Source organism: Heterocephalus glaber, unplaced genomic scaffold (assembly GCF_053883595.1).
Source record: "Heterocephalus glaber isolate CG9 unplaced genomic scaffold, H.glaber_assembly_v1.0 deba00001504, whole genome shotgun sequence".
NCBI lineage: Eukaryota > Metazoa > Chordata > Mammalia > Rodentia > Bathyergidae > Heterocephalus > Heterocephalus glaber.
This window is the reverse complement of record NW_028258324.1, coordinates 2,773,353-2,800,156: the sequence shown is the minus strand read 5'-3', so window position 1 is coordinate 2,800,156 and position 26,804 is coordinate 2,773,353. Positions and strand designations below refer to the sequence as shown.

Below are 26,804 nucleotides of genomic sequence, written 5' to 3'. Positions count from 1 at the left end.
AACAGTTTCTGCTCTGCAAGGCCCCTGTGCCATTGCCACCCTGCCTTGGAGCTAGCCAACTATGGACTGAAACCTCTACAAACTGTGAACCAAAATAAATCTTTTCTCTTTTAACTTTGGGTGTCGGGTATTTGGTCTCAGCAATGAGAAAAGTAACTAAGACAAGATTCCAAGATTAAATGAGGATTGTAGGGCCCAAAAGTATATGTATTTTAATTTTATTTATTTTTTGTTTTTTCCGTACCAGGGATCGAACTCAGGTCCTTGCGCTTTCACAGCAGGCGGCGAAATCACTGAGCTAAATCCCCAGCCCCTATGTATTTTAATTTTACTGGTGTTTGCCAAACTGCTGTAGCTGGTCTTAATCTGTCAACAATGTTTAGAAGCACCCTTTTTTTCACATCTTGGAAGCAAGAATTGATGCACCTCTTTGTAACTTTTTTTTCCTCTCTTCTTGGTAGTGACTTATTTTATTGCTATTTTTTTTCCTTGGTTTTTTGAGACAGGACTTGAACTCACTACATATCCCAGGCTGGCCTCCAACTTGATCCTCAAGTGATCCTCCTGCTCAGCCTCCCAAGTGCTGGGATTACAGGCCTGCACCACCACACCCAGCTGCTACTCTCTCTTTTTTTTTTTTTTTAATTAGTAGACTTTATTTTTTAGACCAATTTTATGGACACAGCAAAACTGAATGGGAAGTGCACCGTTCCTCCACCCCCTAACCTGCGTATGTGCACAGTCTCCCTGACCACCAACACTCAGCACTGGGATGGGACACTCATTACCATCAGTGACCTGGCATGGACATAGCATTGTCAAAACCCAATGTGCATGGCATTCATCCTGTGTTGTCCATTGCTGAGTGTGTTCAGGCTGTGGTAGTAAATAAGCTGAGTAGCTTAAAAGCAACAGAAATTCACTACTCACAGAGCTGGAGGTTGGGAAGACCAAGACCAAAGTGTTGAAAGGTTGTCTGGGGAGGGGTCCTTACCTTGTCACATACAGCCCCTTCTTGCCACATTGTCACATGGTTGAAGGGGGCACAGCAGTTCTCTGGGGTGTCTTTGATAAGGGAACTAATTCCATGCAGGAGGTTGAGCTTTCATGACCTAATAACCTCCAAAGGCCCTGCCTCCTAACACTGTCATGTTGGTGTTTAGGGGGAGGGGGACAGACACTCAGGTGATACCACATACTCTAAGGGTTTTTGACAAATGTATAATGACATATATCCACAATGACAGTATGCAGAATAGTTTCACTGCCCTAAAAATCTTATATGTCTTCAGATATGGTGACACACACCAAAATGCCAGCACTCAGGAGGCTGAAGCAGCAGGATTGTTTCAGTTCACCTGGGCTACATAGTGAGACCCTGACTCAAAAAACGAACAATAAAATCCTCTGTTTTATCTATTTTTCTTTTACTTTCCCTAGATACCTGGAAATCACTGATCATTTTTCTCTTTATAGTTTTGCTATTGTTGGATTTGTGTTTTGTTTTGTTTTGTTTTGTTGAGACAGGGTCTCACTGTGTAGTTCAGGCTGGCCTCAAACTCATGGCAGTCTTCCTGCCTCAGCCTCCTGATTTCTGGGTTTACAGGAGTGTGCCACCATGCCCGGCCTAGATTTGTTTTGAGACAGAAGTCTTGCTGTTTCCCAGGCTGGTGTTGAACTCCTGGGCTCAAGCCATTCTCTTGCTTCAGCCTCCAGAGTAGCTGGGACTACAAGCATGTGCCACTGCCCCTAGCTCATAGTTTTTTTGTGATTTTTTTTGGTACCGGAGATCGAACTCGGGTCCTTGTGCTTGCACAGCAGGTGACGAAACCACTGAGCTAAATCCCCGGCCCGCTCATTGTTATTTTTTACTTACATTTCCATTTCTTGTCTTCAAATGGGTTTGACAATTTTTTCATATTATGTGGCTTTTATGGCTGCCTACTAATACTTTTTTCTCCTTCTTTGCTAACAAACTCAAATTTTATCCATGATAGCAGGACTTCTAGCCCAAGCAATGGATCGATTCTAACTCATTTCCTGACTCCTCAATCTCCTTGCACCTAGGGGCCATCAAAGGTGACTCAGATTTGGCCAGTGAGAAAGAAGTGGAAGACTCCTGGAGGTTCTGGGAAGATGTCTGCTTCCTTGATAACAAAGAGAGATGTGGCTGGTGCCAATCTACTCCAGCTTTGAATATCTCTGTGCTGTCTGAGAGAAGGAGGCCATCTTGCAATGTTGGGGCCAGAAGCAGGGCAAAAGTCAGTGTATTGAGAATGGTGATGGAAGGATTCAAAGAGCCTAGGTGATGTGCAACTGAAGCAAATGGTGTGTCCATCAGAAAGACATGTAAAGGAACATCCACAGCGGCCATCCTCATGACAGCCAAACTAGAAACCCAGATGCCCTTCAAAAGACAAATGTGTCAATGTCAATATGATATAGTCATAAAATGAAATATTACATAGAAACAAAAAAGAGCAAACTATACACAATAACCTTACAGAAATAATATTAAATTTTAAAAGCCAGACATACTGGGCACTGTGTCCATAGTCCCGGCTGAGGCAGGTAGAAAACTTAAGCCCAGCTCATTTGAGATTAGACTGGGCAACATGATGAACCCTAAAAATAAACACAGAAAAACATATTGTGTGGTTCCATTTACATGAAGGTTTTTTGTTTTGTTTTGGGGGGTTTTCTTTGGTATCAGGGATTGAATTCAGGACCTTGCACTTGCGAGGCAGGTGTGGCACCACTGACCTAAATCCCTGGCCCTCCATGAAGTTTTTAAACAGGTGAAATTATGGCAGCAGAACTGAAAATAGTAATCACCTTTGCAGGAGAGATGGTAACTGACGGGGCGAGAGATGGCTGTCAGGGTGGGGAGTGCTCACTCTGGTGAGGAGGCAATCTTCTGCTGAAGATGTCCCCTCAGGAGCAGCCGAAGAGGGCTGGGATCTGGACCACACAGTGCCGTGAACTCCGTATGTCTCTCCATTGGCCCATTATCTTACTCTTTAATAATTAATATTCTATATTCACATCCCACAATAAGATTTTATAGGTTCCTCACCTGGTACAGATCCCAGCTGGTACTTCTCTTAATAAATTTATTCCTAAATATTTTATAGTTTTTGTCAATTCCTTCTCTCATTTTTATTTTTAGTGGCTTACTTGTAGCAAATGTTATTTTTGTTTTGTTTTGTTTTTGAGACAGGGTCTCATTATGTAGCTCAGACTGGCCTTAAACCCACTATGTACTCCATGCTGGCCTTGAACTCAAAGTGATCCTCCGGCCTCAGCCTCCCAAGTACTAGGATTACAGGCATATGCCACCACATCTGGCATGATGGTATTATTTTAATCTTTTTTTTTTTTGATACAGGTCTCTCTATGTAGTTCAGGCTGGCCATGAGCTCACTATGTAGTCTAAGCTGGCCTGGAACTTGCTGCTATCCTCCTGCTTTAGTCTCCTGAGTGCTGAAATGACATGTGTACTACCACACATGAATCAACTTGCCATTTTTATCAGAGGTATAGATAACAAATACAATATCACTAAAAAAAATAGCTTCTTTGGTGCCATTAAGTCATAATTAAATCTCTGGATTTGTACGAAGAGGCAAAAATTGCATTAAATCAATTTTCCTTAACCTTTGTCAATATATCTGGAATACCTACTGATGGAATTCCAGCTATGGTTGGCAAAAAAAGGAGGACTTGCAAAATGAATAATTATTCAGATGCCACCAACAACTCCTGTTTGATGAAGTATCACTGCATTGTATATCAAGAAAATTTATGCACAAAAGCTTTGAAAATAGATAATGTGTGTGTGGTTTTTTTTTTTGGTACCGGGAATCAAACTGAAAATAGATAATGACATGTAAATTTTCATCAAAACAATTTCAGAAGGCCCGAGGGACTGAATCACCAATTCGGGAGTTTCTTAAAGGCCTGGATGTTGATTATGGGAATATTGTTTACTTTTCTGAAGTAAGGTTGTCATTAGATGAGGTCCCCCAAAGGGGACATGGAGAGCTCAACTCATTCTACCTCCAGTTGGGTGTAGCGTCTGTCACTGAAAGGCATGAAAAGGCGTGTGAGGCAGAAAGAAGTACACACACAGATGAGAGTTCGGGTGCTCATGGAGTGAGGTGCTTATGGGTTGGGGGTTTTATGTGGTCTTGGGGTGTCCTCAAGATGGGTGGTCTGGGATGTGTGTTCTTGCTGTCAGGTCACCTGTTTGGTGGGCTACATACTAGGTACAAATGCAAATTATTTGCATGTGTTTGAAGTTTAGAGGTTGGATGCCCACTTCCTTGTGCTGTTTCTTTGAGGATAGGCACCTGTGGGATTTGAGAATCTGCAGGACTGGAGAGAAAGGGTAGGCTTGATGTACAGGTGAAAAGCCTGGGGAGGGGGCATTTCCCAGCTTATTGTAGCTTTAAGACCCTTACGGAAAAAATTCTTTTTTGAATGAGTTTCCTGGCAGGGAAAAAGGCATTGTAACCCTGGGTACCTTTGATTGTGTTCTGAAGCTGCTGTACCTTATAAAGTAAAATTTCAAGTCAGGTGTGGTGGTGCAGGACTGTAATCACAACACTCTGGGAGGCTGAGTCAGGAGGATCACAAGTTTAAGCCCAACCTGGGCAACTTAGTGAGTAAGCGAGACTCTGTCTCAAATTTAAAAAGGACTGGGCATGTAGCTCAGAGTGAAGTATCACAAATAAATGAATAAATATAAAATTTTAAAATTGTAGTTTTCCTTATATCTTTTATCTGATCTTTATTTTTTCTATCCTCTCTTGAGGCGATAAGCCATCATAAATTGTTTTAAAGAGGGCTGGGGATTTAGCTCAGTGGTGCAGCCACCTGCCTCGAAAGTGCAAGGTCCTGAGTTCGATGCCCGCTACCAAAAAAACCCCAACAAAACCAGAAAACCCCCCAAAAAAGTTGAAAAGATTTTATGGTTTGCAAAATGATATCAAGTCATTTTTGGAATCAAAAGGAAAATTTGTGCCAGAACTTAAAGATAAAAATGGCTCACAGGGAGAAAAAAAAAAAAAGGTTCACAGATTCAGCTGTTTTGGTAGATTTGACTGCTCATTAAATGAGTGAAACACTTGTCTTCTAGGTGAAAATTGCCTTGTCATGGGAATGCCCGGTGCTCACACAGAGAGGAACCAGCCCCTCACTCCCATGGTCTAGGTCCTCTGGGCCCTCTATGAAAGAATTCAGTCACCACAGGGGGCCACATGCGAGCCTAGGCAGAGGGTGCTATGAGGTGGATACAGACCCACACCTCCCAGGGCACTTCCGCGAAGGCATCTGCTCCAAGTGTGAGCTTTTTTTTGGTACCGGGGATCGAACTCGGGTCCTTGTGCTTGTGAGACAAGTGGCGGAATCACTGAGCTAAATCCCCAGCCTTGGACATCTTTTTATACACACACAAATTACTTCTGGGATTCTGGGAACCATGGTGATGATGATGCCAATCACTATTTATTTCTCTTAGGGTTACTTTGGAATATTGATATCTCAAAGATGTCTTCCTTGCTCCTTTCTGGTGGCCAATGATCCCTCAGGGCTCTTGGTCACGTAAGAATCTAAAGCAGGTCTCAGCCCAAGGAGGTCTTCAAAGAATGTTTGCTTTCCTGAAGGCCTTGTTGTGGAAACAGATGACCAGGTGGCCAAGTAGGGGAAGGACTGTCCACAGCATGTGACCCGAAGATGCCTTTGTGCTCTGTGCATGGCCTTAGATCTGAGACCTAACAAATGATTATAAATGTAATAAACAAACTGGAGAAAGCATGGAAATAGAGCTTTTGCAAATGGGAAGGAGAAGAAGAGTTGGAGGGAATAGGGAGTGATGAGAGGGGAAGGGGGCAAACAAAGAATTAAGATGTGTTATGTACATGTAGAATCCCTGCATGATAAATATAATCATTATGTACAGAAAACATGTACTGATTAAAAAAAGAACAAACATGAATACACCAAAGTCTTTGTTTCTTTACCTAACTAGCAATTAAGTGGGGGAGTGGCTCTTGCTCCTGCTCTTGGCCCTCAGGCCCACTAACGTCTAACAAACTTACCCATGCAGTTTCAAACCATAACAGTGTTTGAAACAAATTATGGCAAGCTCAAGATATGGCAAATAATTTAATGCAGGCTGTGTGTGTGGTAGGTACTTGGTATTTGTCTTCTCATTGCTGAGACAAAATACCCAACATCCAAAGTTAAAGGAAGGAAGGTTTATTTCGGCTTACAGTTTGTATAGGTTTCAGTCCATAGTTGACAGGGTGGCATGGTGGAGGAAACAATTCTTTTTCTTTGAAATAGGGTTTCAGTATGTAGTCCAGGCTGGCCTTGAACTCTTGGTGATCCTCCTGCCTCAGCCTTCCCAGTGCTGGGATTACAGGTGTATGCCATTACACCTGGCGAGAAACAGTTCTTGGCAAGCAGAAGGCAGCAAAGCAGTGAAGTAGCAGCAGCCAAGCCTGCCTTTATATTTCACCCAGGCTACCTGCCCTTTGGGTGCTGCCACTCACATTCAAGGTGGGTCACCCTTAATCCCAGCATCACCCACCCTAGATCCAGGTACCTCCAAAAAATCCCACCTGTGACTGCATGAGGCTCTGGGGGAACATCTAGATGCAAGCTCTTATGGTATTGAATCCAACCTCTTTATTTATTTTTTATTGTGAGATAGGAGCTCCAACTTGCAATTCTTCTGCCTCAGCCTCCCAGAATGTTGGAATTACATGTGTGCACCACTACACCTGGCTAGTTTTATGCATTTTGATATGTTGGCTAAACATAGTCCTGTCAACAGCAAAAAATATGCAGCCTTGTTCTCCATTTCATTTTTGGGTTTGTTTTTGAGACAGGGTCTCGCTGTCAAACTCCCAGTAGTTCTGTCTCAGCTTCCTGAATGCTGGGATTGATTACAGGCATGTGCCACCACACCCAACTAATTTTTGTAAAATATTAAAAAAAATTTTTTTTGCCAATGCTGGGGATTGAACCCAGGGCCTATACATGTGCTCTCTCTCTCTCTCTCTCTCTCTTAAAATTTATAATAAAGAATAAAGGTCACAGAGCTTGAGAGGCTGAGGCAGGAGGATTGCTGTGAGTTTGAGGCCACCCTGGGCTACATAGTGAGACCTTATCTCAAACACACACACACACACACACACACAAGGAAGTTTTATAGTTGTATCCATTAACTATTCATATATTTTATGTGTCACTCATGACAATTCCTCTTCACTGCAAAAGGCTGAAATCCAGGTGTCAGACGCACTCTTTCAGTCCCTTCAGTGTGCCCAGTGTGCTCTGTCCTTAGAGCCTTTGCACGTGCTGTGCTCCCGCCAGAAATGACTCCCCTTGACTCTTTTCCTACTCAGACTATCCCTCTGAGTTCCTCTTAGGTCACCTGTCCCCATCTCAGGTTCACTCTTCATGCTGCCTCTGGCATAAATGCCGCACACTCTGCATATCTGTTTGGTTCCCCTCTGATGTCTGTCTTTTTACTGTCTCTTGTATCCATCCCTGCTCCTTTCCTGCTGCTGCAGGGCAAAGCCAATGCATGTCGCATCCTTGTTGCCTCCACTCTTGCCGTGTGGCCAGTGTCTAGCCTAGGTACGTCCCTGGTGCATTCACTGGAGGGCTGGAAGAGTGAACTGCGCGCCCACCTCCTGTCCCACAGACAGGAACCCTGGAGGGGAAGTTGCTTGGGGAGAAGTGGCAGCGTGTGTTCGTCTGTGAGGGCGGGAAGGCCTGGCACCTTGGGAGGGGTCTTCTTCACATTCACAGTCACAGGGCCCAAAGCAGGCAGGAAAACAGAGCCACACTGGGCATTGCTGTCCTCTCTGTCCTCCCTTGCTTGTGTGGGGCTTCTAGCCTGATCTGGCCAGCTGGGCTTCAGGTGTTCTTACTCCTGCTATTGTTTTCTGCAATACCACTGTACCATGGGCTTCTTTTTATTTAACCAGTCCACAGATATTTCTGGAGTTAGTGTTTGAAGGGAGGCAGGATAGAAAAAATAAAGATAAGTAGGAAAGAGACAGGGAAAATTATAATTTTTAAATTGTACATTCCAGCCTGGTGTGGTGCAACACACCTGTAGTGCCATCACTCTGGGAGGCTGAGACAGGAAGATCACAAGTTCAAACCCAGTCTAAGCAATTTACCAACTTAGTGAGACCTTATTTCAAAATAAAAAATAAAATTACAAAAAGGGCTGGGGATGTAGCCTAATGAGAAAACTCTGGTTCAATCCTCAGCATAACAAAAATTTAATTATTTTTTTTTCAGCAGATATCGACAAAATTTTATTTATAAAATTGTTCAAACACAAGAAAATTCTAGTTCCTTTTCTATGAACTATCAAAAGTTGGGGATAGAATGCTCTTTCATCTAAAAAAAAAAAATCAGGTTTTGGATGACGGTTTTTCAACATAAAATAAAGACAAAATCAAGTTGAAATACATGAAACACTTTTCTAGTCCATATATACTTGGATAATCTTGTAATAAGTTTCTTCAGCAACTGACAATGTTGAAAGAAAATCTGTATTGGGGTAGTGTTTTAAGAAGTCATTAGCAGCAGTGATAGCTGCATTAGCAATACTTCCAGAATATATAAAATCCCAAAGCTATTGCCAAGCAAGTAAACACTGAGGCTGCAAGATAATGAATTGTCTCAAGTTTGTTAGACTCCATCCATGTTTTTAAGGAAGCAATTTCAGTGTCAATTTTATTACTGGTCTCTGAAATAATACTTTTGGCTTGGGTATCCTTTCTGGTAAACTCTGTGGTTGCTTCCAGAAGTTGCTTTTCTTGATCTGTAAACATATATATTACTCTGCTTTCGAGGTTGACGTCCAGTTTATTATCTGCTCTGATTCAGCTGGTTTCAGATTTGCAAATTCACTTTTTTCTAGGATGACCTTATCTTTCCTGATAGAATCCAAAGGAGCCATTAGCTGTTGAACTGTTATTTCCTGTTGGCGCCTGAGTGACAATCTCCTTATAGATATTATCCAGGATACATTACATAAAGTGGTTAATGCTGATACAATTGTTTCCACTTGTGCTTTGTCAAATCCATGAGTTTCTAAATCCCGAACCAATGCCTGGGTATCAAAAGTTAATTTCCTTTGTTCTAAAGGAGTTATGTCCACTGGCCTCCCATCATATCCTTCCTTGCTTGTGGTGGTCAAGAAATTTCTCCACAGGGCCGGCGAGAAACGCCCGCCCGGAGTTGAAACCCAGCGGCACCCGCTGCCATCAGAGCACGAGAGGCTCCAAGCCCAGCGACACCTCCTGTTCTCAGCTTTCCGGGGGGCAGGAAGCGGAAGGGCTAATTATTTTTTTTTTAAGCCATTTTAAGGGGGCCGGGGATTTAGCCCAGTGGTTTCGCCGCCTGCTGCGCAAGAGCAAGAACCCGAGTTCGTTCCCCGGTACCAAAAAAAAAAGGTTTTTTTAAGAAAAAGTACAACTGCAGGACAGAGTTCGACTTTTTCCCTTCCAGGAAACCTGCTCCTAAACAAACCCCGAGGGGCCCTAAAGAGTCAGGCTCCTGTGAGTGGGCGGAGCCTCTAACAATGGGTCTCTTTCTCTAGAGCCTGCACGCTATTCTCCCTGAGTGTGTACTGTTTTTATTCTGGCAAACTCTTCTCACGCCTCTTATGATGCATCCTGAAAATTCTTTTTCTGTGATAGGAGTTGGCGAAACTACTACCTACCCCTGGGTGGGGTGAATTGAAGTCCCCACCTTCTCTTTAGGGGACCTTTGGGACTTGTCTTAGTTACATTTCTTGTTGCTGAGACAAAATACCGAACACCCAAAGTTAATAAGGGAAAGGTTTTCTCAGCCCACAGTTTGTAGAGGCTTCAGTCCATAATTGACTGGCTCCAAGACAGGGTGCAACATGGCAGAGGGGCAACAGTTCATGGCCCACTGAAGGTAGCAAAGCAACAAGGGACAAGACAAGCCTCCATCTGTCCCTTATATTGTATGCAGGCTACTCACCCTAGGGCAGGTGTAGCACTCACACCTTTAATCCTGTCAGGCTTGACCTGGTCAAGAAATGGTTAATGAATATGCTCTTTAATTCCAAGCTACAGTTGACAAGATACAAAAATCCACAACAAAACAGGCAACTGAAGCAGGTGCTGTCTCCGTCTCACAAAAGCCATGCTATCTTGGAGCAGACAGAACACAGACTACAGGATGAGATGTTCCCAACAAAGAGAACTACAAAGAACAGCATCTTTTCAATGCCAAGTCACCAGAATATATCTATATCGATATATATATATATATATATATATATATATATATATATATATCTGTCTTGATCACTACATGGACACTGACCACCAATATTTTCTCTGACCCCTATAAGTGATAAATGTGCCAGACTTCTCTTCCAATACCCTATAAAGCTTCTTGTTTTTTGTTTGTTCTGTGCCGATGACCTTTTGCTTGTGGTCAGTCTGCCTCTCCCTAGGTGAATAAAGTCTGTACCTCTTTGCTTTCACTAGCCTGCTCAGGTGATCTCATCCCTCTGTGCCATTTGTTACAAATGCTAGCCAGAAAACTGTGCCAAACCAATCAGTGGACTGATTTAGTAGTCACAACCCTTGATCCCAGCACCACGCACTCCAGATCCTGCTGCCTCTGAAAAGCTCTCCCTCATGACTCCATGAGGCTTTGGGGAACATTTAGACACAAAGCATAACAGGAGTCATTATGGTTTAGACCTAAATGTTCCCCCAAAGTCTTGCGTGTTCAGAGGTGGGGAGCTTTCAGAAGGTGATTGGATCGTAAGGGTGCTATCACTGGATCAATCCATGGGTGAGTTCTAGCTGAACATGCTGTGAGGAGGTGGGGTCCAGTTGGAGGAGGCAGTCACTGGGGAGCAGCCTTTGGAGGGCACATTTCATGCTCTACCCCTCTCCCCTCTTTCTGCTTCCTGGGTGTCATAGGTTGAGCAGGTCTCCTCCCCTAGCCTCTCTGCCATGCCATTTCTGCCTTGGAGCCAGCTGTTGACTGAACTCCCTGAAACTGTGAGCCATAACCCTTTCCTTTATGTTGTGGGTATCAGGTATGTTGAGGTCCAGAATTTTTTCCACAAGAGATAGAAGGAGCCAAGAATGGCCAGGAAATGCTTAGCATAGAAATTACCCCATTTTTCATTGCATTCCTTTCCTCTCTCCTTACCAATAAAAGCCCTTGTACACCTGAATAAGATAAGACAAATATTTTGTGCAAGCATAAGGACCCGAGTTCGATCTCCAGTATCAAAAAAAAAAAAGATAAGACAAAGATTTGAGGCAAAACGGTTCTAGTTCCTTTCAGAGGTAGCTTGAATAACCCTTTTCTCTTTCCCACCAAATTGCCTCCCATGTCTTTTGGAGTAACAGGCAGTACAGACCTTAATGCCCCGCTGTCGGGAGCGATACTACATAATTTTAGGGAAAAATCATTTGATTAGCCCTGGTTCTCCTGCCTACAGGCCAGCTATGGCATTCCTAGACATAATTCCATTTTGGCTCCCGGTCCCAATGAAACCTCAATGATCCATCCGGTGATGCTATGATGCTCCAGGACAAGATTACACCAGCTGAAGACATCCTGGGAGGAACAAAATCTTCATCTACTCAGTTTCTCATTGTTCTTGTATTGTTACACTTTGTTTATCCTGATGTACTGAACTCTCTGCAAGTCATCTGTTACATCTGTTTCTCCCTATGTACTGAATAAAAGGTGAGGTAAGCTGAGGGCTTTTCTCTTTTGCTGCCCAGAGCAGCACTGATCAGACCCAAAGCTCAGCTTCTTCTCAAAGTCTCATTTTTCTACCTTTTCTGTATAATAAGTTAATTCGCCTTGTGCTGCCAAGGCTCACAGGAGACTAGGACTTACTGCAGAGGTTCTAGTAACGTCCCTTTTCCCTGTTCCGTACACCCTGCAACAGCATTTCAAGCCATAAGGCTGGGTGAAATGACCAAGGAGTGAGTATGGACAGAGAAAAGAGGCAATGATAAGAAAGTGGTAAACCAGAAGAACCCTCCGAGGCCACAGACCTCTGGAAGCCACACTAAAGAAGAGAGGAGAGATGTGGAGGAATCACAGAAATCTCTCATGGCCTCCTCCATAAGGATTGTTTTAAAACTGCTTTTTGTTCACCGCTCTTTCCAACAGGTGCAGGTATTTAGAAAATACTTGCTGAGTTAGAGAGCGTGCGACTGAATCCACACCTGTCAAACACCCAGGACAGAGGCAGCAACATTGGGTTCCTTTACACAAAAAGCAGTGGCTGAGCAGGAGGCTCATGGCCCTTGGTTTCCCTGTGTGAATATTCAAGCAGGTTCGGGAGCCCGTCCAGTCAACACTGGCCCAGACAAATGAGCTTTAGATGAATCTTGTGGTATGGAGCCTGGTGACCCTGGGTGAGGTACTAGGTCACCCACTGGTACACAGAGGACTCTGCAGCCACCCTATCTCCTCACTGTGTGCTGATCCACAGCACTCGATGTCCACTGTCTACACACTATTCCTGTCTACGGTCTTGCAGCCCCAGCCCCTCTTCCATGCATCGCAGATACTCTTCACATCCAGTCCATTCCATCTCTCTGCTAGGATGGCCAACTTTTCAGTGCACTGGAAATTGTCTTGGGGTTTGCCCTGTAGTTCCAGCACCCTGGGAAGCGCCAGAGTACTGGGCAAGCCAGAACGACTGGTTTACCCATCTATGTTCCAGGCATCCTACAGTCGACCTTTTGACCCACACAGTCCATCTGTCACTCCACCCAAACATCTGAGCCCCTAGATCCCACATGGCTCCGCCCCCTCCTGACCCCGCCCAATCGCTGCCCATTCCGGAAGTCGCCACAGCGAATCGCGGCGCCCTAGCAACAGCGCGTTTCGGGAAGCCCAGTCCGCTTGCGCAGCGTCCAGTGCGAGCCAATAGTGAGGGGCCCCAAGAGCGAGGCGTAGGGGCGGGGCTCGCGGCGGACACCGCCATTTTGGTGGAAGAGAAACAATAGAACTGAAAGCGGTGCGACCGGGCGGTGGCTGCAGGTAACGCCCGCTTGGCCGTGCCCATGGTCCTCGTCCGCGACCTCTAGGGAAGGGGCTGTGGGCATCTGGGGGCAAGGTTCCTGGCCATGCGAGGTTTCCCCAGGTTGTCCGGAGAGAGGTTCTCTTGCTGTCATTGTAGCAGGGAGCTCTCCCGGGTCTTTGTGGAGCCATCTTTCCCCTGGCCATTGAAGAGGAGCGTTAAATATGAAAAGCTGGGAGGAATGTCCCCGTTGTGGGGGAGGGCAGCTTCCCAGCTCCGTGACGGGGTCTTCTGCAGTGGGGGGCAGTGTCTTTCCTGGGTTTGAAGAGGTGTTCACGCGTTTGGGTAGACAAGACCTGCCTCGTCCTGGAGGGGTCCGCGAGGTCCTGGTGTCGAGGATGGAGTCTCTCCGCTCGGGGGGGGGGCGGGGGGGGCCAGCCTGTTGCCTCAGGTGCAGGTATCTAGGCCCACAGGCCTCAGCCATTTTGGGCGTTGAATGTCGGGCCATCAGTTCGTATTGGATGGCGGAGTAATTTCATGTCATTTTTAAAAACGTCTTAAAGTGGGTCAGAAGAAGCTTTAATTATACAGCTGTTTGCACCATGAGTGGAGCTTTGATTTCCTTCACATTTGAGTAAGACTACTTTTGTCTTTTGCATTCTAGCTTTTTTTTTTTTTTTTGCCTTGTAATGATTTGTTTCACGTTAAGATTTTATTCTGTCTCAAATATCAGTAAAGTTGTACTAGCAGAAAAATGAGTGAAGATAAAATGTAAAAGCCAGTAAAATCTTGTGCTCTTAAATACCAGGTGAAATAGAGCAAATCTCTGCTTGGAATTAAACAATTTGTTAATAACATGTACAAAGAAAAATAATAAGATCATCTGAAAGAATGGTTTTAAGAAAAAGTACTGAAACTTTTGAAATTAGCAAAAATATTGCAGATTGCAATTTTACAATTTTTAAAATAAAGTATGATTACAGTAATTTTGTTGTGTACTGCTATTTAAAATGTTTGCTATATGTATTTCCATTTTTAGCAGGATAACATTTTAAGTGAACTAGGATGCTTATTTACATTTGTTGTTGCCATAGGGTTTGTATAATTGCATCCTGTAACTTGGTATTAAGAGAAATTTCAGGGTGGTGGTGTGATAAAATGAGTACTTTATCATATTTGACATTAACAGGCCAGTTCATTGCCTAATAACTTTTTCTTTGGAAAAATGTCAGTTGAACTATTAAGTGTCATTCAGTTGGTTTACACGTAAAGTAGAACTCACAGGCATTGTGATAAATCAAGTGGATAAGAACTAGGACTTGAGTTAATGTAATTGTGGAAACCAGTTTAGCAGATGTAATAGACTTCTTTTGAGCTTTGAAATCGCTTAGGTGACAATACTATACCGTCCTGCATTGATCAGTGTGAACAGTGGACTTGCCAGGAAGGAGCAGCTGCTGATTGATGAACCTTCTGTAAGCTCCAGAGACGTCACTTGTAGCTAGGCAACAGGGATGAGCTTGAGCCTCCCTGAGGCCAGCTTGCTGAGGTGAAAATTTTCCATTGTTTGCCTCATAGAGAGGATGCATTGGGGAAGAATTTGCCTTTAAAGTGAGGTTATTTTACATGATGAGATGTTTGTCTTCAGAAACACATTAAATCATTATTCCCACATGATTACACTTTGAGGTATATGTTTGTTTTTGAAATAATGTTTTTGTGTCTTTGGATAACATTTAATGCAAGTAACGAATAGTAGTAGCGTTTTACAGTATATTCTGATGGCAAGGAAATGGCCTTTTCCCCAAAAGTTGAATTTAGAGTTCACCTCAGAGTTTGAAGGAAAGACAGTTTGCCAAAATAATGCATAAGTTGGTTTGGATCTGTCACTCGTCTCCAGCTTCAGAAGTTAAGCAATTTCTGGCCAATCTTGTTCCATGTATACTCTGCACTACCTTCCACCCCACCCACCAGCTACTGTTTTGCCTTTAACATATAAAAAAAGCAACACCAGAATTTTTAAGGAAGCATATCCAGAAATGTGTTACAGTGTGGTATTGGGGATCAGACCCAGGATTTTGCACAAATGGTGTACTCAGCTAATACTCCAGCCCCACAAAATGTTATTTTTTAAAAATTTAAAAAAATTTTTTTTGAGATAAGGTTTTGCTATGTAGCCCAAGCTGGCCTTTAGCTCTAAGTGATGCACCTGCCTCAGCTTCCTAGGTGCTGGGATTATAGACATATGTCATCATCCCCATCCCAAAATGTTATTCTATCATAAATATTTCAGTGTGAACGATATATGCATACCCATGTTTATAGCAGTACAGTTTATAATAGCTATATCTTGGAAACAGCCCAGATGCCCATCAACTGACAAATGGATAAAGAAGATGTCTTTTTTTGGTACTGGGGATTGAACTTGGGTCCTTGCGCTTGCACAGCGGGCGGCGAAACCACTGATCTAAATCCCCAGCCCAAAGATGTCTTTTTTTATACAAAGGAGTACTGCTACTCTGCCATAAAGAAGGATGAGCTTAAGACATTTATAACTAAATGGATGCAACTTGAGACTTTTTTTTTTTTACCAGGCAGGCAAGGTCCCACTAAGCTAAATCCCTGGCCCTCTTTTTGTTTTTTTGAGACAGTCTCCCTGTGTAGTTCAGGCTGGCCTCAAACTCATGGCGATCCTCCTGCTTCCACTTCCCAAGTGCTAGGGTTACAGGCATGCACCACCATGCCCAGCTTGAGACCATACTCTTCAGTGAAATAAATCAGACACGTGTTTAAATACAGCAGTGTTTCTCTGGTGTGAGAAACAAAGTAGAAATAAGGACTAAAATGTATAATAGATATTGGGAAATGGGAAGAAAATGTTCAAATGGTAAGGAAAACAAACGTGGTGGGAGGGAGAAGGGAAAGAGGGGACAAGAAAAAAAGTGTAAATAGAAGGAAAAATGGAAACAAAGCTTTTGTACATAGGGAGAGAAGGGGGGAATGGGAAAAAAGGTGGGGTGTATCATGTACAGGTACAAATTCCCTATGATGGGTTTTACTGTGTATGCCTAAAGTGTAGCAATAAATGTTTTGCTTAAAAAATATATATATATTTCAGTGTGTAATGCTAAAAGAAAAAAAAACTAACCATGAAGTCTACAGTACCATTATTCTGCCTTAAAAAGCATGATGATTCCTTAATTTTTACCCAATTGTCAGGTTTACTGAATAGTTTTTAACGGATGATGTGTACAAATCAGGATTCAGATAAGATCTGTGCATGGAATTTAATTAAAATAATTCTTGTGTCTTATACTTACATGTGCTTGCTCTATTTTTCTTGTAATTTACCTGTTAAAGCAACAGTCTGGGTTAGTTTCCCATATGCTGACATTTGCTGATCACTCTCTGCTTTGAGACCTTTTGGCTCTGGTGGCTGTTTTTATGGTACTGGGATTGAACCCAACCCAGGGCCTTTGTACTGAGCTATGTCTCCAGCCCGTTTAATTTATTGTGAGGTAGGGTCTTGCTGAAGTTAAGTTGGTCAGACTGGGCTCAAACTTGGAATCCTACCTCAGTCTCCCAGAGTGGTGGGATCACAGGTGTGTGCCACCAGGCTTGGCTGGTGTCTAGGTTTGGAGGGATGACTCATATTTATCTTTTTGGCAAAGAAGTTGAGAAGGAACTACCGAATCTTGTTCAAAAAATGAGCCCTATGTCAGGTGTGTTGGCACATTCCTGTAATCCTAGCTACTCAGAAGGCTGAGATGGGAAGATCACAAGTTAGAGAACCAGCCTGGGTAATCAAGCTGGTTCTGAAAACAAAAGCTCTGAACTCTGATGGCTGTTAGCAACTGGAAGGTCCATATAGTAGGAAACCGTCTCCTCTCTCTGTATCTTGTGGTCCAAAGGGTCTAAGGCAGTGATGGTGAACCTTTTAGAGCCTTAAATTATAACAAACAGCCCACTGTGTCACATGTACCAAAGGTTCACCACTGCTGTTCTGAGAGCTGCTACATTCTCCACGTGAAATTGGGAGGAAATTTGGACTCTTGACTTCTAGGAGGTAGATGTCCTACGCCTTGTGTTTTTTACAGGTCTGTTGTACCCTTTGCTCCTAAGAGGTTCACAGTTACAGAAGTCTTGACTCTTAGTAGGTAATTCCTAAATGTGTTTGCAGGTTAGAATCACTTCAGTTTCACATCCAGTGCTCCCACCTGTCTGAACATTTCTTTTTTTGTTTTGTTTTGTTTTTTGGGGGGGGGTTACGGGATTGAACTCAGGACCTTGAACTTGCGAGGCAGGCACCAGAACCACTGAGCTAAATCCTGGCCCCTGTCTGAACATTTCTTCTTGACTGCTTGACCACACCTTTATATTTGCGTCTGGAACTCAAGTTAGTATTTTCTCAGTTATTCTGACTTAGTGAATAAAACGAATTTGTTCTAATTTATGAACGTCCAGTATCTGTCTCATCCTTCTAATTTGATCCCCTATGTCAGCATTTCCCAAGATAGTATCCATGGTTGCTACTTCCCAGATTACATACAGAGTTCCGTGGTGGGGTGTGTTTTTCAGGAGAGAGGCCCACAGTGTCTCAGAGTCTCTAGGTTATCCCCCTGCCCCCCATTAGGCACAGTGTGACACTTAGCAAGCTTCTTAGTGCCCTCCCTTCTTCCTTAATTTCTTTGTGGCAGGGCCAGAAGCTCTGTGGGTATAGGGGAGAAGGCAGGGTTCCCTGTGCCCTGCCAAATGTGTCATGGAATAGGAGAGTTTACCTTAAAGAGGTTGTGCCATGTGGGACACTTGTCTGGAAACAGCAGCCCTTTTACCTTGGGACCCCCAGAACCTGAGGATTGTCTGCCCCCAACCCCCAAGAGACCCATGAGAAGGAAGCCCAGGCTGGGAAATGATGGACAGGTATTAATTTGGTCTTAGTCATTTTGGCCTCCTGGGGGTTGCAGCTGTGGCAAGGATGTTCCTGCTCTCTTCTCCTTCCTCTGCTTTTGGTTTTTACATCTTCAGATAACCAATTTTTTTTTTCTTTTTTTGGACACAGAGTCTTTCTATTTTTTTTTTTTTGGTGCCGGGGATCGAACTTGGGTCCTTGTGCTTGTGCAGCAGGCAGCGAAACCACTGAGCTAAATCCCTGGCCCTGACACAGAGTCTTTCTATGTAGTTGAGGCTGGCCTTGAAGCTCACTATGTAGTCTAGGCTGGCCTCAAACTCGAGACAATCCTCCTGCCTCAGCCTTCTGAGTGCTGAGATTACAGGTGAGCACCACCATGCCTGGCAAGATTACCAGATAATAAATTTATAAGATTGCCAAGTTGCCTGAAATATATCTGTGGTATGAAACTAACAAAAGGGCTGGACAGCTAAGGCTCAGTTTTTATAAAATTTTACAATTTTTCTTCTGTCAAAAATTTCCTTTGTCATATATGTTTTTCTTATATATAAGAATTATACATCCATTTGTTCCTTCGGTAAGATAGTCCAAGGAAGGCTGTTAGCATAGAGGAGACTCCCATAAATGCTGATTCCTGCTGCCACTGTCCTTCCACTCAAACTTTTGGGAGCTCTGAGAAGCAAATTTTTTTCCTGTCTTTCTACCTGATTAACTTCTCAACTGTAAAAAGTTGCCACCATGCTCCAGAACCTGCATTGTCTCACATACATTATAGATAAGAATGAAACAAAGGGTGCAACTTTTTAAATATATGCTGTGTTCCAGCATTTCTACATATAGGAATTTTTCTACAGAAATACTTATAAGTTTGCAAGTACAGATAATGAGGATGCTCATTTACATTGTGTTTTTGTTTGCTTGTTTTTCTGAGATGGTCTTTTTTGGTACCAGGCATCAAACTCGGGACCTTGCGCTTGTGAGGCAGACAGTGGAATCACTGAGCTAAATCCCTGGCCCTTTCTGAGATGGTCTTGCTGTAAGGTTCAGGCTGGCCTTTAACTTGTGGTAATCCTTCTGCTTCTGCCTTTCCAGTGCTGGGATTACAGGTGTGGACCACCAAGCTCTGCTTCTTTTGCCTATTTTTAAAACTTGAGTTGTGACTGCTGGGAATGTAGCTTTGTGGTGGAATGCTTGTTTAACATGCACAGGGCACTTGGAATTGAAAATTGGAAATAGCAGATGACTGTTAGGAAACAAGCTAGTAAGTGCATTATGCATGAATATAATGCAACTTTTTTTTTTTATTGTACCGGGGATTGAACTTGGGACCTTGTGCTTTCAAGGAAGGTGGCAGAACCACTAAGCTAAGTTCCTGGCCCTAATGTAACTTTTTTGGTACCAGGGAACTCGGGACCATGCACTTGGCGAGGCAGGCGCTGGAACCACTGAGCTAAATCCCCAGCTCCCTAATGTAACTTTCAAAAGGAATCATAGAGATAGACAAGTAGATGAAAACTATAGGACAAAAATTTTGAAATGAGGGACAAATGTTGAATGATTCCATTTATATGAGCTACCTAGAGTGTTTAAAAATTTGTAGAGACAGAAAGTAGAATGGTGGATGCCAGGAGCAGTGGAGAGAGGGGAGTGGAGAGTGTTGTTTAGTGCCTACAGTTTCAGTTTAGAAAGATGAAAAGGTCCTGATAGTGGACAGTGGTAATGATTATGCAACAGTGCTACTGACGTGTACACCCAAACAAAGAAATGATAGACTTAAATAGTAAACTTTATATTAAATATATACCACAGTGAAAAAAAAAGTTAGGAGGGCCAGGGATTTAGCTCAGTGGCGCCACACCTGCCTGGCAAGTGCAAGGTTCAGAGTTCGATCCCCAGAACCAAAAAAAAGAAAAAAAAGGCTGCTGACTGAGTAAAAAAAAAGTTAGGACAGGGCATGTGGTAGTACCAGTACCACCAAAACAAGACAAAAACACTCCCCTGAACTTAAAAATAAACTTCATTGAGATGCATAGTTTTCACATATTCTCCCCAAAATCCTGTATCCTCCTCCCAAATATAGCCCCTCCAGTGTCCCATCTGCTTTTCTTTCTTTTTTCTTTTTTTGAGGCAAAATATTGGTACATTTTAGATAAACATAATGATCACATTAATCACAGGGAATTTGTATCTGTACATGATATATATCTTTTTTTTTCCCATCCTCCCCTCTCTTTGAGCCCTCTTCGCCTCCTTATTTACAAAAGCTTTGTTTCCATTTTTCCTTCTATTCTCTTTTTTCTTGTCTCTTCTTTCCTTTACCCCTCCCCCCTTCCTGGTTTCCCTTCTCATTTGAACATTTTCTTCCCATTTGCCAATATCTGTTATACATCTTGGTCCTTATTTTCACTTCTGGTTTCTTACACCAGAGAAACAGTGCAGTATTTAAACATGTGTGTCCAGTTTATTTCACCTAAGTGTATGGTCTCAAGGTGCATCCATTTAGCTAGGAATGTCTCTAGCTTTTCCTTCTTTATGGCAGAGTAGTACTCCATTGTATAAAAACATGACATCTTCTTTATCCATTTGTCAGTTGATGGGCATTTTGGCTGTTTCCAAGATATAGCTATTACAAACTGTGCCACTATAAACATGGATGTGCATATATCACTGTGGTGTGATGCTTTTAATTCTTTCAAGAAAATACCAAAAAGTGGAATAGCTGGGTCAAATGGAACCTCTAGCTTTAGTATTTTGAGGTATGTCCACACTTATCTCCACAGTGGTTGCTCCGGTCTACACTCCTACCAACAGTGTGGAAGGGCTCCTTTTTCCCCACGGCCCCGTCAACATTTGTTGTTGGCTGATTTCTTGATAATAGCCATTCTTTCTGGAGTGAGATGGAATCTCAGCATTGTTTTAATTTGCATCTCTCAAATGACCAGTGATGTTGAACACTTTTTCATACATTTATTTCTCATTTGTACTTCTTCATCTGAAAAGTATTCATTTCAGATGCCCATTTTGGGATTGGGTCTTTAAATTGGGGGCGAATGTCTGATTTTTTTGATTTTTTAAAAATATTCTATATATTAGTCCTTTGCCTAAAGAATAGCTGGCAAAAATTTTTTCTCACACTGTGCGTTGTCTCTTCACTGTGTTGGTGGTTTCTTTTGCTGTTCAAAAGCTTTTTAATAAGATGAGACCCTAGTTGTTGATTCTTCATGGTATTTTCTGTAGAATCAGGGTTTTGTTCACAAAGTCTTTGGCTATACTATTGTCTTCAAGAGTTCTACCTATCCTATCTTCTAGCATTAATATTTAGATCTTTGATCCATTTTGAGTTTAGTGGATAGTGGAAGATATGGGTCTAGTTTTAATCTTCAGCATGTGGAAAGCCAGTTTTTTCAGCACTATTTATTAAAGAGGGTATCTTTCTTCCAGTGGAGGTATTTGGCTTGTCCAGAAACCAAGATAAGGTTACTAAGTATGTTTGGAGTTGCTTCTGCATCTTCTAATCTGTCCCATTGATCTTCAGGTCTGTTTTTTTTTTTGTCCCAGTACTGTGCTGTTTTTATCACAGTAGCTTTGTAGTATAATTTCAAGTCAGGGATTGTGATGCCCCACCTTATCTTTGTTGCCCAGAATTGCTTTTGCTATTTTAGGTCTCTTCTGGTTCCAAATTAATTTTAGGATTGTTTTCTCTAATTCTGTGAAATATGCTATTGGTATTTTGATCACAATTACATTAAATCTGTGTAACAATTTTGGAAGTATGGCCACTGTTTTGGTTCTTCCTACCTAAGAACAAGGGATAGCTTTTCATTTTCTGATATCGTCTTTGATCTCTTTTTTCAGAGTACTGTAGTTTTTTATGTAAACATCTTTTACTTCCTTCATTAGATTAATTCCTAGGTATTTTTTTTTTTAGATGCTATTATGGCATTGCTATTTCCCTAATTTCTTTCTCAGTGAGTTTGTCATTTGTGTGCAGGAATGCTATTGATTTTTGAGTGTTGACTTTGTATCCAGCTATGCTATTGAATTTGGTTATTAAATCTAGAAGTCTTTTGGTGAAGTTTTTGGGGTCTTCTATATAGAGTATTATGTCATCTGCAGATAATGATAATTTAACTTTTTCCTTTCCTGTCATTATTACTTTTATTTCTTTCTCTTGTCTGATTGCTGTGGCTAATGTTTCCAAATAAGAGTGGTGAGAGTGAACATCTTTGTCTTGTTTTTGATTTTTTGTGTAGTTGATCTATTTGTGACAGTAGGGTATTGAGGTCCCCCATTACAACTGTATTAGTGCATATTTGATTTTTCATGTCCATTAATACTTGTTTTGTATAGTTGGGTGTGCTGGTATTTGGTGCATATATATTTGTGATTATTATCTCTTCCTCTTGGATTGTTCTCTTTACAAGGATGTAGTCACCTCTTTTATCTCTCTTAATCAGTGTTGGGTTGAAACCCACTTTGTATACAAATAGAATAGCTGTCCCCGCTTTTTTCTAGCTCCCTGTCTCATGGAATATTGTTTTCCAACCTCTGACTGTCTGTGAATTTCTTTTTGAATTAAATGTGATTCTTATATGCAGCATATTGTTGGATGTTGCTTCTTGATCCATTCTGCCAGTCTGTTTCTTTTGACTGGTGAATTGAGAATATTTACATTGATGGTCATAACTGATGTGTATTGACTTACCTTTGTCATGTTATTTTCCTGTTGTTGGTTCTCTTTTTTCCCCCTGTTTTTTTTTGGAGGGGGGAGGGTACTGGGGATTGAACTCGGATCCTTCCGCTTGCAAGGCAGGCGGTGGAACCACTGAGCTAAATCCCCCCCCCCCCCGCCGCCCCGTTTAATTACCTTGCCTTGCCTGGTAGATTCATTCTGTTGAGATTTATGGAGTTGTAGTCCTCGTTATAACATTTTAGAGTGCTGGTTTGGTGGGCATGAATTTCTTCAGGTGTTCTTTTTCATGGAAGTATCTTGTTTCTCCATCAATTTTGAAAGATAGTTTTGTGGGGTACGTCAATCTGGGTTGGAGGTTGTTTTCTTTTAGGGATTTAAATACTTTACACTGGGCCGGGGATTTAGCTCAGTGGTTTCGCTGCCTGCTGCGCAAGTGCAAGGACCCGAGTTCGATCCCCAGTACCAAAAATAAATAAATAAATACTTTACACCAAGCTGTCCTTGACTTGAGGGTTTGTGTTGAGAAGTCTGCTGTAATTCTGATGGACTTTCCTTACAGGTGATTTGTTTCTTTTCTCTAACAGCTTTTAGTATTCTGTACTTGTGTTGGATTTCTGGAATCTTTTTTTTTTTTTGGAATCTTGAGTATTATATGTCTTGGTATAGATTCTATCATAGGTAATTGGAGTTCTATATACTTTACTTATCTGTATGTCAAATTCTTTTTCCCTGTTTGGAAAATTTTCTGCCATTACTTCTGTGAACAGGTTTTTTATGTTTGCATTATCTCCTGCCTTTTCATTGACTATGATCAATCTTATGTTAGTCTTCTTTGCATCATCTAGCAGCTATTAAATTTAATTTTCATGATCCTTTGGTCTTTTTTTTTTCATGATCCTTTGATATTTAAAAGAGATCTTTCATGGTCTCTAACTGCAATTCTGTCTTCCATTTCTTTTTTTTTCCTGATATTGAGGATCGAACTCAGGACCTTGCACTTGTGAGGCAGGCACGGTGCCACTGAGCTACATTCCTGGCCCTTGTATTTCTCATATTCTGTCCTCATATTGGCTCATTCTGCTGTGTATACTTTCAATGGAATTTTTTAATCTCTTGGATATCTGTTTGAATCTGTTTTATGGATTCCATTTCTTTCCTATGTTGGGTGTTGATGATTTCCATCATTTTTCTAAGCTCCACAATATTTTTATCTGTATGAGCTCTAGTCACTAATCATATCCTTCATCATGGTCACCTTTTCTAGTTATTGAAAAACTATTTCTGCTTTGATTTTTTTTTTTTCTTGAGCTCTGTTCATCTGTTTTGTTATTTGTGCTGTTACTACTTCAGAGAGTCCAGGTAGGGGTGGTTTCGGATTGTCCCACCTCATTACCCCTGCATTTGCCTTTGTGTGGTACAAGTTTGGAGTTGTGTCTTGCTTAAGTATCTTCTAATTTTCTGGGTTTTTTTTTTTTTTTTTTTTTAGTTTAATTCCTGAGTTGATGCTTGTAAATTGCTTATGGCAAGTAGCTTTATTGCTAGTATTTAGAACTCTCAAGAAATGACTACTTGTCAGATATCTTGCAGGTGTAGTTGACTTTTGGTCAACTACCTCTTCCATTTATTGGGGATGAGAAGTTGCTGCCTATTTGGCCTAATCCCTGGTTCTTGGGCCGGGGATTTAGCTCAGTGGTTTTGCCACCTGCTGTGCAAGTGTAAGGACCTGAGTTCGATCCCTGGTACCAAAACAAAACTAATCCCTGATTCTTTGTCACTGGCCTGTGGTATTGTGTATGACCCTTAGGCAATCTCAGTCTTGGCACACCAGGAAAAATAACAGAATAGAACAACTATGTCACCTTGGCTAAACTAGTACAATCAGCAACATAGATAGCATCAAATACAGCCTACAGAATGTGTTCCCTGTTAATTTGCCACCTTTAACCATATGAACTAGATTTTTAGTTATATACCAAAATCTAAAACAAACCAGAAAATTGTATATAGTAAATATGCCAGTATTTTATCCTCAGGGGAGAAAATTTAAAAGAAGTTGGGGGGAAAAAATAGAGAAATAGAAGAAGAGGAAGAGATTAGAAGGAAGGCTGGAAAACAAAGGAAGATTTTGCAAACTTTGAGAAATTGGTGAAGAAAGCAGGAAGGAAAGAGAAATAAAAACAACAGACGAGAACAACAACATAAAAACTAGAAACAGTGTTCATGCTTATAAAAACAACAAACAAGCAAAAAGCAAAACAAAAATAAGAAAAGAAGAAACTAAAGGGAAAAAATCCAATTCAAGATGTGTTTCTGCTGTCACTGGTAGACAGAGTGGGCAGATAGAGTCCAGATCTGTATTGATTAATCCCAACAAGCCAGCTGTACATTCATGGTGGGGTAGCTGATAATCCCTGCAAGCCTGCACCTTTAGTTCCACTGAAGTTCAGGCTGGTTTCTGGCTGGAGGCTGGAACCTGCTTTGTTCAGCCTGCAACACTCTGTGTGCCTCCTGCTGGCTTGAACTTGGCTTCTTGACCTCCTGCTAGCTTGAACTCTGGTTCAGCCTGTCCTGATGGAGCCAGCCGGCAGCTGCTCTGAGTTCTAAGCTCAACTGGGCCCTTTCTAAGATGACTACCAGCCAGTCACCCTCTCCTAGGAACGTCTAAATCCAAATAACTCACCAGTCACTGGAGTCCTCTGTGTCCACTGTTCTGTTCCATTGATGTGTTTCTCTGTGGACGCCTCCGGGGTCACTGGCAGTAACATTATGTTTGCAGTTTGTCAAGTCACCCTTCCCACACAGTGAGTTAGGGCTCCAGGGATAAAGCTCCTCTTGCTGCTGTGTGCTCCTTTTTCACTGAAGTCTGTCTCTTCACTCTTCCCGTGGGCTTCAATTCTCACTTCGGATCCTTGCTAGGTTCCAGGGACCCACTTCCCTCCTTCCTCACGTTGCTATATTCCTCCATCTGGACACCAAATCTCAGAGAGGCTGTTTCCCTGCTATTCACCACTCTGCCATCTTCCTGGAAGTCTGTTTTCCCATCTGTCTTTTTTTTAGGGGGAGATACCGGGGTTTGAACTCAGATCCTTGTGTTTGCACAGCAGGTGGTGGAACTACTGAGCTAAATCCCTGGCCCCTCCCATCTGTCTTTCTGAGTTTGTAGGCTCTAGCAGGGGAATGCAGCCACTCATATGTATACCCTTGACTGAGGAAACAGTCCTCTTCTACGAGGGGTAGTTGTTCTCTTTGATCCAGCGCACAGCTTCAGGAGGGACACATATGGAGCAGTGAGGGAGGAAGGTGACATCCACCTACCCAGCCAGATAGCCGAATCAACCTTGGTGATCAGTGGGGTGACATGTCGCAGCTAGGATGCCCTCACATCCCCATCTGCCTTTCTGAAACTCCTTACTCTGTCATATTTTAGAGAACACCGCTGCTCTGTTAGAGACATTGAATCAGGGCCCAGCCCGAGGATGGAGGAAGAAGAAAACAGGTCATTGCTGTCGAGCTGGTCTTACTGTCAGTGGTGGCAGTGCGCCCTGCAGGTGATGGCCCTGTCACCGGGAAGGCTGCAGCATGGATCCCTTTTTCTGGTTTCTATGTGGACATTTCTGTGTGGACATTGAGGTGGGGTGGTAGCAGGACATTGACTTACTCAGCAAACATCTTTTGGCCCTGGGAATGTCCCATAGCTTCCTCGGGTGCATGTTGTGTTCAGGTTTTGTTTGGTTTTTTTGGGGTACTGGGGGTCGAACTTGGGACCTTGAGCTTGTGAGGCAGGTGGTGGAACCACTGAGCTAAATCCCAGCCCTGTGTTCAGGTTTTTGTTGATGGGCTTTCTTCTAATTGAAGTTATGCTAATTTAGTGGGGGGGTTTTTTGGTACTGGGGATCAAAAATTTAGTCTTATAGCTAAGAATTAAGGTGTGGGAAGCAAGTAACACTTCGGCCATTGACAACAGACACCAGCATTATCAATATATGGTGACCAAAAATTACCATTCTATTAACAAGTGTTTTGTTTGTTTTGCTATTGGGAATTGAATCCAGGGCCTTCACATTGACCTACATCCCCAACCCTTTTTATTTTTATTTTTTTGAGACAAAGTCTTGCTCTGTAGC

General features: G+C 42.4%; 2 protein-coding genes and 1 pseudogene across 7 annotated transcripts in view; 2 read left to right on the top strand and 1 right to left on the bottom strand.

Annotated features, from left to right (window-relative positions):
- The window catches only part of Prkar2a (protein kinase cAMP-dependent type II regulatory subunit alpha), an 81,098-nt gene extending 77,972 nt beyond the window's left edge, over positions 1–3,126 (top strand). For all 5 annotated transcript variants that reach the window (XR_015441087.1, XR_015441092.1, XR_015441091.1 and 2 more), the window contains one exon: positions 2,068–3,126. The gene's annotated coding sequence lies outside the window, so the exon portion shown is untranslated. The remainder of the gene's footprint in view (positions 1–2,067) is intronic.
- A 3,150-nt stretch (positions 3,127–6,276) lies between these two features.
- LOC110349141 (coiled-coil domain-containing protein 90B, mitochondrial pseudogene) lies at positions 6,277–9,562 on the bottom strand (annotated as a pseudogene).
- Positions 9,563–12,935: 3,373 nt separating this feature from the next.
- The window catches only part of Ip6k2 (inositol hexakisphosphate kinase 2), a 37,049-nt gene continuing 23,180 nt past the window's right edge, over positions 12,936–26,804 (top strand). For both annotated transcript variants that reach the window (XM_013069851.3, XM_021258313.2), the window contains exon 1: positions 12,936–13,098. The gene's annotated coding sequence lies outside the window, so the exon portion shown is untranslated. The remainder of the gene's footprint in view (positions 13,099–26,804) is intronic.